Below are 15808 nucleotides of genomic sequence, written 5' to 3' on the forward strand. Positions count from 1 at the left end.
TGCCAACCTCAGCCAAACACACATCCCTCCCTTGCTTCCATGCACCCTTGATTTTGTCCATGTGTCCTTTATAGTTGTTCCTGAAAACCCTTCCCCTCTTCCACCCATTATCTTCTCTGGTTACTATCAGATTGTTCTTAATTTCAGTTTCTCTGGTTATATTTTGCTTGCTTGTTTGTTTTCTTGATTAGATTCCAGTTAAAGCTGAGATCGTATGGTATTTGTTCCCTACCACCTAGCTTATTTCACTTAGCACAATGTTCCCCAGTTCCATCCATGCCATTACAAAGGGTAGAGGCTCCTCTTTCTCTCTGCTGCATAGTATTCCATCGTGTAAATGTACCACAGTTTTTTGATCCATTCATTTACTGATGGACACTTAGGTTGCTTCCAGCACTTGGCTATTGTCAATTGTGCTGCTATGAACACCGGTATACATAGGTTCTTTAGGATTGGTGTTTCAGGGTTCTTAGGGTATAATCCCAGCAGTGGAATTCCTGGGTTGAAAGGCAGTTCCATTTTTAGTTTTCTGAGGAAATTCTATAACGTTTTCCACAGTGACTGTACCAATCTGTATTCCCACCAACAGTGCACTAGGGTTCCCTTTTCTCCACATCCTCTCCAACACTTTTTTACTGAGTTGTTTATGATGGCTATTCTGACTGGTGTGAAGTGGTATTTCATTGTGGTTTTAATTTGCATATCTTTGGTGGCTAGTGATGCTGAGCATCTTTTCATATCCCTCAGGGCTCTCTGTGTGTTCTCCTTAGAGAACTGTCTGTTCAAGTCTTTTGCCTATTTTTTATTTGGGTTGTTTGTCTTCCTGGAGTGGAGTTGTGTGAGTTCTTTATATATGTTGGAGATCAAACTGTTGTCGTAGGTATCATGGGCAAATATGTTTTTTTTCTATATAGTTGATTCTCTTTTCATTTTAATGTTGTTTTCTCTGGCCATGCAGAAGCTTTTTTATTTTGATGAGGTCCTATTTTGTTTATTCTTTTCTTTATGTTCCTTGCTTTAGGGGACAAATCAGTGAAAATATTGCTGTATGTAATGTCTGAGGTTTTCCTGCCAGTGTTTTCCTGTAGGACTTTTATGGTGTCATGACTTATATTTGTCTTTTATCCACCGTGAGTTTATTTTACATGTATGGCGTAGTTGGTGATCAAGTTTCATTTTTGTGCATGTAGCTGTCCATTTCTCCCAACACCATTTGTTGAAGAGGCTATTTTTACTCCATTTTATTTTACTGCCCCTTTGTTGAATATTAATTGCCTTTAGAGACTTGGGTTTATTTCTGGGCTCTGTTCTGTTCCATTGATTTATGTGTCTGTTCTTATGCCAGTACCAGTCTGTTTTGATTACAGTTGCCTTATAATACAGTTTGATGCAGGTATTGTGAACCCTCCTACTTTGCCCTTCTTTCTCAAAATTGCAGCTGCTATTCAGGGTCATTTATGGTTCCATATACATTTTTGAAATGTTTCTTCTATTTCTGTGGAATATGTCATTGGTACTTTAATAGGGAGTGCATTGAATCTATAAATTGCTTTGGGTAGTATGGACATTTTGATGATGTTAATTTTTCCAATCCATGAACACATTATATGTTTCCATTTGTTTCTGTCTTCCTTGATTTCTTTCTTCAGTGTTGTGTAGTTTTCTGAGTATATGTCTTTTACCTCCTTGATTAGGTTTATTGCTAGGTATTTTATTTTTGTTTTTGCTATATCGAATGGGATTTTTTTCTTGATTTCTGCTTCTGCTGTTTCATTGTTAATATACAAAAATGTGTGTGATTTCTGGATATTGACTTTGTATCCTGCTGTTTTGCCAAATTCATTTATTAGGTCGAGCAGTTTTTGGGTAGAGTCTGTAGGATTTTCTATGTACACTATCATGCCATCTGCAAACAATGACAGTTTTGATTCCTCCTTTCCAATTTGGATGCCTTTTATTTCCTTTTCTTGTCTGATTGCTATGGCTAAAACTTCCAATACTATATTGAATAGAAGTAGTGAAAGTGGACAACCTTGTCTTCTTCCTGATCTTAGTGGCAAAGCTCTTAGGTTTTTGCCCATTGAGTATGTTGGCTGTATGACTATAGTATATGGCCTTTATTATGTTGAGAAACATTTCCTCTATTTTCACTTAATTAAGTGTTTTTATCATAAATGCGTGTTATACCTTGTCAAATGCTTTTTCTGCATCTATTGATTTGATCATGTGGTCTTGGTCTTTCATTTTGTTTATGTGATGTATTACATTTACTGATTTGTGAATATTGTTCCATCCTTGCATCCCTGGGATAAATCCCACTTGATCATGGTGTATGATCTTTTTCATATATTGCTGGATGCAGTTTGCCAGTATTTTCATGTAGATTTTAGTATCTACATCATTGGTGATACTGGCCTGAAGTTTTCTTTCTTTGTGTGTCTTTATCTGGTTTTGGGATTAGGATAATGCTGGCTTCATAAAAAGACTCTTCATTTGAGAGTCTTCCATCTTCTTGGATTTTCTGGAATAATCTGTGAAGGATAAGGGTTAGCTCTTCATTAAATGCTTTGTAAAATTCTCCTGTGAAACTGTCTGGTTCAGGGCTTTTTTGTGTCAGGAGTTTTTTTATTGCTGCTTCAGTTTTGTCTCCTGCTATTGGTCTGTTCACACTTTCTGCTTCTTCTTCATTCAGTTTTGGAAGATTACATTTTTCTAGAAATGTGTCCAATTCACCTAGGTTTTCAAATTTCTTGGAATATTGTTCTTCATAGTAATTTCTTACAATCCTTTGTATTTCTGTGGTATCAGATGTAATTTCTCCTCTTTCATTTCTGATTGTGTTTATTTGGGTCCTCTCTTTTTTTCTTGATGAGTCTGCTTAAAGGCTTGTTGGTTTTCTTTATCTTTTCAAAGAAACAGCTCCTGAATTTATTGATTCTTAGAATTGTGCTTTTAGTCTCTAAGTCATTTAACTCTGCTCTGATCTTGGTTATTTCTTTCCTTCTACTAGCTCTGGGCTGTCTTTGTTTTACCCCAGTTCTTGTAGGTGCAGGGTTAGGTTGTTTATATGAAATGTTTCTATGTTTTTTAGGTAGGCCTGTGTCACTATGAACTTCCCTCTCAGAACTTCCTATGCTGTGTCCCATAAGTTTTAGATTGTTGTGCATTCATTTTCATTTTTTTCCAGATATTTTTTGATTTCTTCCTTAATCTCATTCTTGACCCATTCATTGTTTAGTAGCATGCTATTCAGTTTCTACAAGTTTGAGTGTTTTTGGTTTTTTACCTTGAGGTTGGTTTCTAGTTTCACTCTCTTGTGGTCTGAGAAAATGCTTGATATGATTTCCGTTTTCTTGAATTTGTTGAGGCTTGTTTTGTGTCCTGTCATGTGGTCTGTTCCTGAAAATGTTCCATGTGCATGTGGAAAGACGCTCTGTATACATCAGTTAAGTCCATTTGATGTAGGGCATTGTTCAATGCCACAATATCTTTGTTGATATTTTGTTTGGAAGATCTATCTATTTCTGACAGTGGGGTGTTAGAATCCCCTAGTACAACTGAGTTGCTGTCAATATCTTTCTTAAAGTCCTTCAAGATTTTCTGTATATATTTGGGTGCTCCTATGTTGGGTGCATATATATTTACAACGTTTGTATCTTCTTGATGGATTCTTCCCTTGAGTATTATGAAGTAATTTTCGGAGTATCTTTTTGTGGTTGTTTTTTTGAAGTATATTTTGTTTGATATGAGTATTGTTACCTTGGCCTTTGTTTCCTGCCCATTTGCTTAGATATTTGTTTCCCACCCTTCACTTTCAGTCTGTGTAGGTCCTTTGTTCTGAGCTGGGTCTCTTGTAAACAGCATGTGTGTGGGTCTTGCTTTCTTATCCATTCTACTATTCTGTGTCTTTTGATTGGGAGATTTAATCCATTTATGTTTAAGGTTATTATTGATAGGTACTTTTTCATTGCCATTTTTTCATACCTCTGGTATTCTTTCTCTCACTGTTTTTCTTCCTGTTCTTAAAGCAGACCCTGTAGCATGTCTTGCAGAGCTGGTTTGGAGGAGGTATGTTCTTTGAGTTTTTTTTTGGGGGGGGGCGTCTGGAAAGCTCCTTATTTGGCCTTCCATTTCAATTGAGAGCCTTACTGGGTAGTGTGGTCTCATTTGCAGGACCTCGGTTTTCATTAGTTGGAATATTTCTTGCCATTTCATTTTGGCTGGTAGTGTTTCAATTGAGAAGTCAGCTGCTTATCTTACTGGGGCTCCTGTGTATGTTACTTCCTGTTTTTCCCTTGTTGCCTTTAGGATTCTGTCTTTGTCTTGGAATTTTGCCATTTTAACTATGATGTGTCTTGAAGTGGGCCTCTTTGGGTTCCTCTTGATTGGGACTCTGTGTTTCTGGATTTGTGTGACTTTTTCTCTCATCAAATTAGGGAAGTTTTCCATCATTACTTTTTCAAACAGGTTTTCTATCCCTTGCTGTTCTTCTTCTTCTGGTACCTCTATTATACAGATATTATTCCATTTCATGTTGTCCTGCATTTCTTTTAACACGTCTTCATTCTCTCTGAGTCTCTTTTTCTTTTCCTGTTCTTTCTGGGTGTTTTTTTCTACCTTATGCTCCAGCTCATTGATCCAATTTTCTGCCTCATTAATCCTGCTTTTGATTCCTTATAATGTGTTCTTCAGTTCAGAAATTGTATTCTTCATTTTCTCTTGGCCCTTTTTGATGGTTTCTATTTCCTTTTTCATGTTGTTATAGTTTGCAGTGAGTTCAGTTTAGGTTCCCTGTAGTTTTTAGTAATTCTCTGTGAGCTCATTGAGCTTTCTGATAGCCATTGCTTTGAACTCACTATCTGATAGTTGACTTGCCTCCTTTCATTTAGCATTCTTTCTGAGGCTTCCTCCTTTCCTTTCATTTTGGATCGGTTATTTGTCTTCCCATTTTTTGTGAGACTTTTCCTGTAGCCTCTGCTTCTTAAATTGATCTGTTCTGACTCCCTTGGTACATGGTGTGAACTTCTGTCATAGGAGACCTGTGATGTTCAGTAGTGCCATCTACTTGATCTCCTGAGCTTGCTGGTCTTGAGCTGTCAATTGTCTTGGCTCTCTGGATGTCTTTGGATTTTGATTGTTATTGGGTCTCTCTTTGGTGGCTCCTTCTCTCTAGCTGGTTAACTGAGGGTCACTCTGTCTGCCACGTCTTTTATTCTGTTGTGCATGTGTAGACAGGTGTTCACGCTGGTTCTTCTGTCTATCTGAGGTTTTGAGGCTTCCCTCTTGCTCTTTTTCAGTTGTTTGTTCTGGTTAATTTCTCCACCTTTTACTTGTACTTCCAGATTGGTCCTGGGTGAAAGTTAGTATGGCTTCCACTCTTTCACCTTCTTTCATTTTTATCTGTTAGTGGCTTCTTTCTTTTTGGTTTCTCTCTTCCAGCAGGTATACTGTTTTTCACAGCTCCCCCCTACTTTTTTTTTGTGATCAGTTGGATGGAGATGGCAAAATGGATTTAAGACAGTGGGAGTATATTTTATGGGACATAAATTACCAACACATAGAGAAGAGTTAGGATATCTTTTGGATAAGTATCACATTAATTGTGATATTTCATCCAACTAGTCACTTTTAAGACAGGGTGGGAAAAAAAGAAGACTCTTGTTGGTGGGGGAAGGACTGTGAGTTGGATCCAGACAACAGTGAGCTTGTGGGAGGTCAGATTATGAGATATAGTGAGAGTAAAGAATAGAAAATAGGTGTAGTTTATGAGACAGTTAGTTAACCACAATAGTAATAATAAAGTTCCAGAAACAGTGAAGTGAGCTAAGATCTGGGAGAGGTGCTGTGTAGTATTTACAATTGTATGGAAAAGCAATTATTTACAATAGTAATGGAGCAACAATAATATGACAGAATCTGTGTTATCTGAATAGCAAGAATAGGAAGAATATGACCTAGAATAGTGTGCTATTGGAACATTAAGTGAAGTGAAAGAAGGAAAATTAAAATAAACTATGAAAGAGAGAACAAGGAAAACCAGTCAAACAATGCAATTAAAGAAACAAAACAAATAAAACTAAACAAACAGAAAGAAGAAAAATAAAAATACTAATAAAATAAAAGGAGTAAAAATAATGAGAAAATAAAAATAATACAAATCAACAATGACTTACCCATTCTCTGGAATACCAAAGTGGAATTTGTCTCACTGTTTCAGTTGTTGGGATGACTGACCCCTCTTTGGGTCTCACTCTGGTCCTTTTATACCTCCAGGTTTCATTGCCTCACTGTTGGGGCACAAAAAAGAGAGAGAGAGAGAGAGAGAGAGAGAGAGAGAGAGAGAGAGAAAGAAAGAAAGAAAGGAAGGAAGGAAGGAAGGAAGAAGGGGAAAAAATGTCCTCTAGCTGGCTTTAGACTGGCCACGCCAGTTCTGCTGGTCTTCCTGGCTGCAGCAGGCTGAGTGGCGAATAGGTTTCTCTTTTCTTCCTTCCTGTGGTTTTGTGTGGATGGGGACCAGGTCTGAACCACACCCTTCACCATTGCCTAGCTTCCAGCCCAGATCCTCAGTTTGCTGCCTGGCCCACAGTGTCCTTTCGAGTCAGGCCTATGCCTTCAGTCCACCACTTGTGCTGTCCTTGAAGTGTGCCAGTTAGGGGCTACTCACAAACCACCTTCTCACTCTTCGGTATCCTAGATGCTAGGGACTCTCAGAGTCTCTTTAGGGTAGTTTGGCTTCCTCACTGAGTTAAGTCTTTCTGGGGACTACTGTCTCCATGAGCCCTGCTGCTCTCCTCTGTCGGGGGCACCTCTGCCTTTATGTTGGCAAGCTGGTTTGGCCCGCAGGGTGGGGGCACCTCCGTGACTGTAGAGGTGGACTTGGGTGCACGCCTCCTCTGTTGCTGCAGCTGGGGCAGTGGGGTCTGGCAGATGGTGCCTGTGTATGGCAGGGTAAGGCACGCTTTGCCCCCAGAGTGGGGGGCATGAGCCCGTGGCCTCTGTGGCTGCAGCTGGAGTGCAGTCTTGGGGTGGCCTTCTTGGGCACTGACAGGCCTCTGCTGTGGTGGGGGCTGGGGTGGCTGGTTCAGTCACACACCACTGGGGTTGCAGGCATGGTTGGGCACCTCTGCCACCTCCGCTGGCGGCAGGGAAGGGGCACAGCCTGGGTTCTGGCAGCAGAGGCAGGCCCATGGCTGAGGCTGTGGAAGGCAGCCAGGGGAGGGAGGGGTGGCTTTTGCAGGAGAATTCCCTAAACAGCCACAGAGTTCTTTTTTTTTCTTTTTTCTTTAGTTTTAAATTGCTCCTGTTCAAGCCAAGCCTATAGCTCCAGACAAGCTATTGGCCTCTCATACAGCCCAACTCTCCAACCAGACCAGAGACAATCTGGGTTAAGGTCTGTCATGGCCCAACTCCTCCCAACCAGCGTCTACAGTCTCTGCGTGTGCACACCGCCCCTGTGTGTTTGCTACTTCATCCTTATTCCCCCCAGTGACTTCAAGCATCCAGGTCCATCCTGGTCCTGCTTAAATCTCCCTGTTTGGCACAGAGGGAGCTGTTGACCTGGTTCTCTCCCAAGAATCCTGTGGCAGTCCTGGCAATCACAGGGCCTGGGGCTGCAGCTGTCCTGGTTCCCGTGCTGGTCCCAGGGACCTTATTGTCCCAAAGCATTCTCCTTACCATCTGATTTTTCAATGTCCTCTACAGTTTTGGCTTCCAACCTTCATATAAGCTGGGATACATTGGTAGTTCACTCTGTTCCTCAGAAGATCGGCTAGGTGTTCCATCCAGGAGACATAATTCCATCTATGTCACTGCCATCTTACCTCGCCTAAAAAAATATCTTAGTTTTTTCTTTTAATTAAAGTTATTACCTGGCGAGTATAACTCAGTGGATTGAGTGCAGGCCTGCAAACCAACAGGCTGCCAATTTGATTCCCAGTCAGAGCACATGCCTGGGTTGTGGGCCAGGCCCCCAGTAGAGGGCTCATGAGAGGCAACCACACATTGATGTTTCTCTCCTTCTCTTCCCCTCTTTTTAAAAATAAATAAGTAAAATCTTTTAAAAATTTATTGGGGTAACATTGGTTAATAATGTTATATAAATTTCAGGTGTGTAATTTCCTAATATATCATCTGTATGTTGCATTGTATGTTCACCACCCAAAGTCTAGTCTCTTTTCATAACCATATATTTGATTCCCTATATCTTCATCTCCCCTTATCCTCATCCCCTGGTAAACCACCATATTGTTAGTACCTTAGTGTTCATACTTAATAATAGTTAAGTAAATGACTATATAACACTATATATATAAAGATAGTGTACTGTCAGTTGAGTGGATTTATATATCTTTAGCTATGATGCTAGGTGTAGTCAGCGGCTAACAACAAAATGAAGATAAATTGCCAGATATTAAATTTTATACCTTTCCTCATTAGTCTCAGAATCGCTAAACAGATGAGGTAATCTGGTTTTATTGATTGCTCTCTTTCTTAATAGTGGATTTTTTTCTTGTGTGTCTAGTAATTTTTGCTTGAATGCTGAACATTACATGTAAAACAATGCAGACTGAAGCAAACAATTTTTTTCACCTGGAAATGGGAATGTCTGTTTTCCTAGTCCTTCACTGGGAGCAGGGGAGTGGGCAGAGTAGAGTGAGCCTTATCAGACGATGAGTTGGATTCAAGTTTGTTATTGCTATCATTACCTTCAGGTCACCACTGGCTTTAAATTCCTCTAGTATTACCTGGTGTTTGTGGTGGGGAGTGGTTTGCTAGTTTTCAATATTCCTGTTCTACCATCATCAGCTTTAATCCTTCAGTCTGTACCTGGGCCTCGGAGAGAGTTTCTCTTCATGTTCTTGCACCTCCCCAATTTGTACACACTCTCTTCGTTGTCATTTGGTGTTTCCCAGCCTGGCTGTAGGAGCAGGAGTGAGTTTCTTTTCTTTCTTTTTTTTTTTAAATTGAATTTATTGGGATGGCATTGATTAATAAAACCATACAGGTTTCAAGTGTACAACTCAATAAAACTATCTGCATCATACATCATCCGCTCATCACCCGAAGTCAAGTCTCTTTCTGTCCCCATTTTATCACCCCTTTGCCCACTTGTACCTCCTCCCACCCCCATTCCCTCTAGCTATCACCATACTGTTGTCCATGTCTATGTATAATACATATTTTTTACTTCATCTCCTCACCTGTTTTCATCCAGCCCCCAAAGTCTGTTCCATGTACTTATGCTTCTGTTTCTATTTTGTTTGTTAAATTAGTTTGTCCATTAGATTCTACATATAAGTGAGATCATATGGTATTTATCTTTCTCTGATTGGATTATTTCACTTAGCATAATACTTTCTAGGTTTATCCATGCTGTTGCAAAAAAGTAAGATTTTCTTTTTTGTTTAACTGCTGTGTAGTATGCCATTGTGTACCACAGCTTTTTTATCCACTCATCTATTTATGGCCATTTAGGTTGTTTCTAGATCATGGCTATTATAAATAGCACTGCAAGGAATATAGAGGTATATATATTCTTTTGAACTGGTGTTTCAGGTTTCTTCAGACATATTCCCAGAAGTGGGATCACTGGGTCAAAAGATAGTTCTATTTTTTGCCCTGGCTGGTGTGGCTCAATGGTTTGAATGCCAACCAAGGGGTCCCCATTTCATACCCAGTCAGGGCACATGCCTGGGTTGCGGGCCAGGTCCCTAGTAAGGGGAAGTGCATGAGAGGCAGCTACACATTGATGTTTCTTTCCCTCTCTCCCTTCCTTCCCCTCTCTCTGAAAATTAATGAATAACATCTTTAAAAAAACGTAGTCCTGGCTTATATGGCTCTGTGGATTGAGCACTGGCCTGCGAACCAAAGGGTTGCCAGTTTGATTTCCAGTCAGGGCGCATGCCTAGGTTGCAGGCCAGGTCCCCAGTGGGGAGCGTGCAAGAGGCAACCATATATTGGTATTTCTCTCCATCTCTTCTTCTCTCCCTTCTCCTCTCTCTAAAATTAAGTAAATAAAATCTTAAAAGTAAATAAATAAATAAAAAGGTAGTTCTATTTTTAATTTTTTGAGGAAGCTTCATGCTGTTTTCCACAGTGGTTGCACCGGTCTGCATTCCCAGCAAAAGTGCTTGAGGCTTTCCTTTTCTCCACATCCTTGCCAAACAAACACTTTGTTAATTTATTGATGATAGGCATGGGGTGATGTTTCATTGTGGTTTTAATTTGCATCTCTTTGATATTGATATTGAGCATCTTTTCAGATGTGTACTGGCTATCTGTGTGTCCTCTTTGGAGAAGTGTCTGTTCATATCCTTTGCCCATTTTTACATTGTCTTCATGGTATTGAGTTGTATAAGGTCTTTATATATTTTGAAAATTAACACCTTAACCTTATCAGATGTGTCATTGGTCAATGTTTTTCCTTTCAGTGGATTGCCTTTTCATTTTGTTAATGGTTTCTTCTTCCATGCAAAAGGTTTTATTTTGGCGTACTCCCATTTGTTTATTTTTACTTTGTTTTCATTGCCCTGTTTGCAAAAATATTGCTATAAGAGATGCCTGAGATTTTACTGCCTATGTTTTCTTCTAGAATTTTTATGGTTTTGTGACTTAAATTTAAGTCTTTTTTTCCAAAACATAAAATGTAAGTATATTATGCATTTTGAATTTATTCTTGTGTATGGTGTAAGTTGGTGGTCTAGTTTCATTTTTTGCATACAGCTGTCCAATTTTCCCACCACAATTTATTGAAGAGGCTATCTTTACTCCATTGTGTTTTCTTGCCTACTTTGTCAAACATTAATTGACCATTAAGGCATGGGTTTATTTCTGGGCTCTCCCTTCTGTTCCATTGATCTATATGCCTGTTTTTATGCCTGTACCAGGCTGTTTGGATAACAATGTTTTGATAACATTGGGTAGTATGATAACTTCCACTTTGTTCTTTTTTTCTCAAGATTTCTGAGGCTAGTTAGGGTCTTTTTTTAATTCCACATAAATTTTTGAAATATTTGTACTACATCTGTGAAATATGTCATTGGTATTTTAATAGGACATGCATTGAATCTGTAGATTGCTTTGGGTAGTAAGGACGTTTTAATGATGCTAATTCTTTCAATTCATAAACACAGTATGTATTTCCATTTAGTTGTGTCTTCCTCATTTTTTCCAGTATCCTATAATTTTTTCAAGTACAGTTCTTTTTACCTCCTTGGTTCAATTTATTCTTAGGTACCTTTTTTATTTCCTGCAATAGTGAATGATTTGTTTTCTTAATTTCTTTCTCTGATAGTTCACTATTGATGTATGAAAATGTCACCAATTTCTGAATATTAATTTTGTATCCTGCTACTTTCCCAAATTCGTTTATTAGGTTAGTAGTTCTTTGGTATAGTCTTTGGTGTTTTCTATGTACAGTATCACGTCATCTGCTAATAATGATAGTTTTATTCCTTTTTTCCCAATTTGGATGCCGTTTATTTCTTCTTCTAATCTGATTGCTGTAGCTAGAATTTACAGTATTATGTTGAGTATAACACTGGTGAAAGCAGACATCTTAGTCTTATTTCTGGTCTTAGGGGAAATGCTTTTAGTTTTTGCCGCTGAGTATGAATTCAGCTATGGGTTTGTCATATATGGCCTTTATTATGTTGAGGTAGGGAGTGAGTTTCTGATTCTGGTCCAACCCTGTGTCACTGAGTCTTGGGCATGGTGCTTTCTTAGTGTCCCTTCCCCTCCTGCCAAGGCAGCCCAGCTCTGCCTTGTATCTTTATCTTTCATGATCCTACCTCTCTCCCAGCAATAGTGCACCACGAATGGTCTTGATCCACAGTGATTTTCTGCCTCTCTCCAGGGGACAGCAGGGTGTTTCTTTTACCTTTTCTCAGTCTTCTGTGGGTCTTCATCAATACCCTTGAGCAATAGGACTTTTCATCTTTCCTCCAGAAGTTTAAGGTTTTTGTTCCTTAAGAGAATGGTCTTGTGTGGTGTTCTGTGCCTTTTTTAGTGGTAGCATCTCCCCTTCTCCAGGCTTTTACCAGTGAAGCTTTCTTTGATGTCTTACCTTTTGTCCAGGCTTGTGAGTGCCTTGTAGAGAATAGCCTGTGAGGGTGCAAACTCCCCTTGGCTTTTAGCAATTCATTAAAAATGTGAGCACATTCTTCCTTGCTTGTGTGGACTTTTTTTCTGAGCTCTGCCCCAGGTAAGCCTGTGCTCCTGTTTTTATCTCTCCTTATATTTCAGTTTTTGGGTGTGTTTTCCCCCCTTTTTGGGCTACTGCATAACCTTGACTCTCTTACTGGTTAAAAAAATTGATTTCATAGTTTATTCAGCTTTTTTGAATGATTGTTAAGGCAGGAGCCATGCTCTTTCCAGCTTTCTACATCTAATCGAAAGTCTCTGTTCTTTTTATTTGATTTCTTTATTAATTCTCATTCTCTTGACTGTTTTTATTACTTTTCTCAATGTTCTTTATTGCATTTTTGGTCTTGTCAGTTTTTGAACAGTGTCAATTAGTCTTTATTTATCAGAGAACTGTCATTCTCACATCAAGTATATATCTTTATTGCTTATTCCTAAGATAATTTAAGTCATATATCTTGACATTTAATAAATTGTAACCACAGTGAAAATGTGGGAACCGATTATAAAGTGGTTATCAGACCATTCAGACTATCATCAACCTTGATTTTTTAGCTTATCAAATTGAAAATACAAAAATCTTTAATTATTATGAAGAATTTTCACACCTCAAAAAATATGTCATTGGCTCTCCAGGAGTCATACACCCAATCCAAGAAAGCCAAGTGTTGTTGGTCAGGGAACTGGTACAGTTTGAGCATAGTCAATAGTGCCTTGAGTCTAGCATTGAGCAGCCTGCTAAATAACTTGATTAGATGTCCTAAAAAATAAGAGGAAGAATATAGGACAAATGCAAAATATAATGACATTTCTGTCTATAATTTTAGTATTTCTATATTATTAAGATTTGATATTCATTAAGTAACTGAGTCAAGACTCTGTTATCTAAACAATAAATATATGTCTATACAACTATAAGAACTGTAGATTGGTTAATATAAGAGTACTTTTTAAAAGAAATTTTTTCAATTACAATTGACATACAATACTACATTAGTTGCAAGCGTACAGCCAATGATTAGACATTTATGTAGCTTACTAAGTGATCATCCCAATAAAACTAGAATTAATCTGATGCCATACATAGTTATTACAATATTATTGACTATATTCCTTATGCTGTACTTTACATCCCCATGACTATTTTGTTACTACCAATTTGTACTGTTACTCCTTTTCTCTTCCCTCCGACTCTCTCCCATCTGACAAGTGTCAAAATGGTATGTTTATCTATGAGTCTGTTTGTACTCTGCTGTTTATTTTGTTTTTTAGATTCCACTTGTAAGTAAATTGTAGTGCATTTGTCTTTCTCTGTCTGACTTATTTTTCTTAGCACAATACCCTCTAGGTCCATTCATGTTGTTGCAGATGGCAAAATTTCAGTCTTTTTTTATGGCTGAGTCATATTCCATTGTATATATGCACCACTTCTCATATATTCATCTACTGATGCAACACTTAGGTTGATTCCATATCATGGTTATTGTAAATAATGCTGCTATTGTAAATAATGCTGTAATGAGCATATGGATGTATATATCTTTTTGATTTAGTGTTTTGGGTTTTTTCAGATAAATAACCAATTATGGAATTGCTGGGTCCTAGCCTTTGTTTTAAAGTGTATTTGTCTGATAATAAGTAATGCTACCCCAGCATTTTTGTTTGTTTCCATTTTCATGAAATATTTTTTCCATCCCTTTACTTTCTGTTTGTGTGTGTCTTTATCTGAAGTTTCTTTTTTTTAAAGATTGTATTTATTTTTTTTAGAGAGGGGTAGGGAAGGAGAAAGAGAAGGAGAGAAAAATCAATGTGTGGTTACCCCTCATGTGTCCCCAACTGGGGATCTGGCCCACAACAGGCATGTGTCTCAACTGGAAATTGAACCAGCGACCCTTTGGTTCCTAAGCCCATGCTCAGTCCACTGAGCTATACCAGCCAGGTCTGAAGTTTCTAATAAGACTTCATGTGTAAGGATCTTATTTCCTTATCCATTCATTTCCTTATCCATTCAAACACCTGTGGAGCATTTATGCCATTTGCATTTAAAGTAATTGTTGATAGATGTGAATGTTTTGCCATTTTATTATTTGTATTTTTATATTTTTCTTCTTTTTTAAAGTATTTATTTATTTATTTATTTTTAGAGGGGAAGGGAAGAAGAGAGGGAGAGAAATACCAATGTATGGTTGCTTCTCATGTGTCCCCATGCTGGGAACTGGCCTGCAAGCCAGGCATGTGCCCTGGCTGGGAATCGAACCGCGATCAGGTGGTTTACAGGCCCGCGCTCAATCCACTGAGCTACACCAGCCAGGGCGTCTTCTTTTTCTTAAAGAAGACCTTTTAACATTTCTTGTAATGCTGGTTTGGTAGTGATGAACTCCTTTACCTTTTTCTTGTCTGGGAGGCACTTTAGCTGTCCTTTGATTCTAAATGAAGCTTTGCTGGGTAGATAATCTTGGTTAAGTCCTTGCTTTTTATCATTTTAAATTTTGTGCTAATTCCTTCTAACCTGCAAAGTTTCTGTTGAGAAAACAGCAGACAGTCTTGTGGGAACTGCCTTGTGAGAAAGGCACTGCTTTTTCTTGCTGTTATTAGGATTCTCTATTTTTAACCTTTATCATTTTATTATTTTTATTTTATTTAAAATGAAATTTATTGGGGTGACATTTGGTTAATAAAATCACGTAGATTTCACCCTGGCCTCATGGCTCAGTTAGTTTGGTATCATCCTGTAAAGCAAACAGCCACTGGTTTGATTCCAGTCAAGGCCTGGGTTGTGGGCCTGATCCCGGGTTGGGGCAGTGTAAGAGGCAACTGGTCAATGTTTCTCTCACACGTGATGTTTCTCTCCTTCTCTCTATCTCCCCCTCCCTTTTCTCTAAAAATAAATAAATAAAAGCTTTTTTAAAAGATATTATATATAGGTTTCAAATGTATAATTCTATGATATATCATCTGTATATTGCATTGTGTGCCCACCACCCAAAGTCAAATCTTCTGTTACTAAGGGTGAGCAAAAGTAGGTTTACAGTTGTTCATATGGAAAAAGACATGCAGGTTATGATTATCACAGTAGCTTTATGAACTCAATGGAACAGCATACTTACAATTATAAACCTACTTTTCCCCACCCCTGTATGTTAGGCCCTCTTTACTCTTTACTCATCCCCCTTCCCTCTGCTAACCACCATACTGTTGTTTGTGCTTATGAGTTTTTGTCCATTTCTCTTATTTATTAGTTTTTGCCCATTTGTTGTTTGTTCATTTGTTGATTTCAGTTTTATATCTTACATGAGTGAAATTATATGGTTCTTAACTTTTATGTCTGACTTATTTAACTTAGCATGATATTTTCAAGATCCATCTATGTTGTGTGAATGGCAGTATTTCATCTTTTCTTTGAGATGGATAGTATTCCATTGTATATATGTAGTACATCTTCTTTATCCAATTATCCAATGAAGGACATTTTAGTTGTTTTCATGTTTTGGCCAATATGAATAATACTGCAGTGGCAATAGGGGTGCATGTATCTTCACAAATAAATGTTTTTGAATTTTGGGGGAGATAAGCAGAAGAAAGGTTGCTGGGTCATATGGTAGCTCAACCTTAATTTGTGGAGGAGCTTCCATACTGTTTTCCATGGTGGCTGTATGAGTTGACATTC

General features: G+C 38.3%; 1 protein-coding gene across 3 annotated transcripts in view; it reads left to right on the forward strand.

Annotated features, from left to right (window-relative positions):
- The window catches only part of SHLD2 (shieldin complex subunit 2), a 160122-nt gene that overhangs the window by 136249 nt on the left and 8065 nt on the right, over positions 1-15808 (forward strand). The gene's annotated exons all lie outside the window — the stretch shown is intronic.

This window comes from Sturnira hondurensis, unplaced genomic scaffold (assembly GCF_014824575.4).
Source record: "Sturnira hondurensis isolate 20B ecotype Veracruz unplaced genomic scaffold, ASM1482457v3 Scaffold0006496, whole genome shotgun sequence".
NCBI lineage: Eukaryota > Metazoa > Chordata > Mammalia > Chiroptera > Phyllostomidae > Sturnira > Sturnira hondurensis.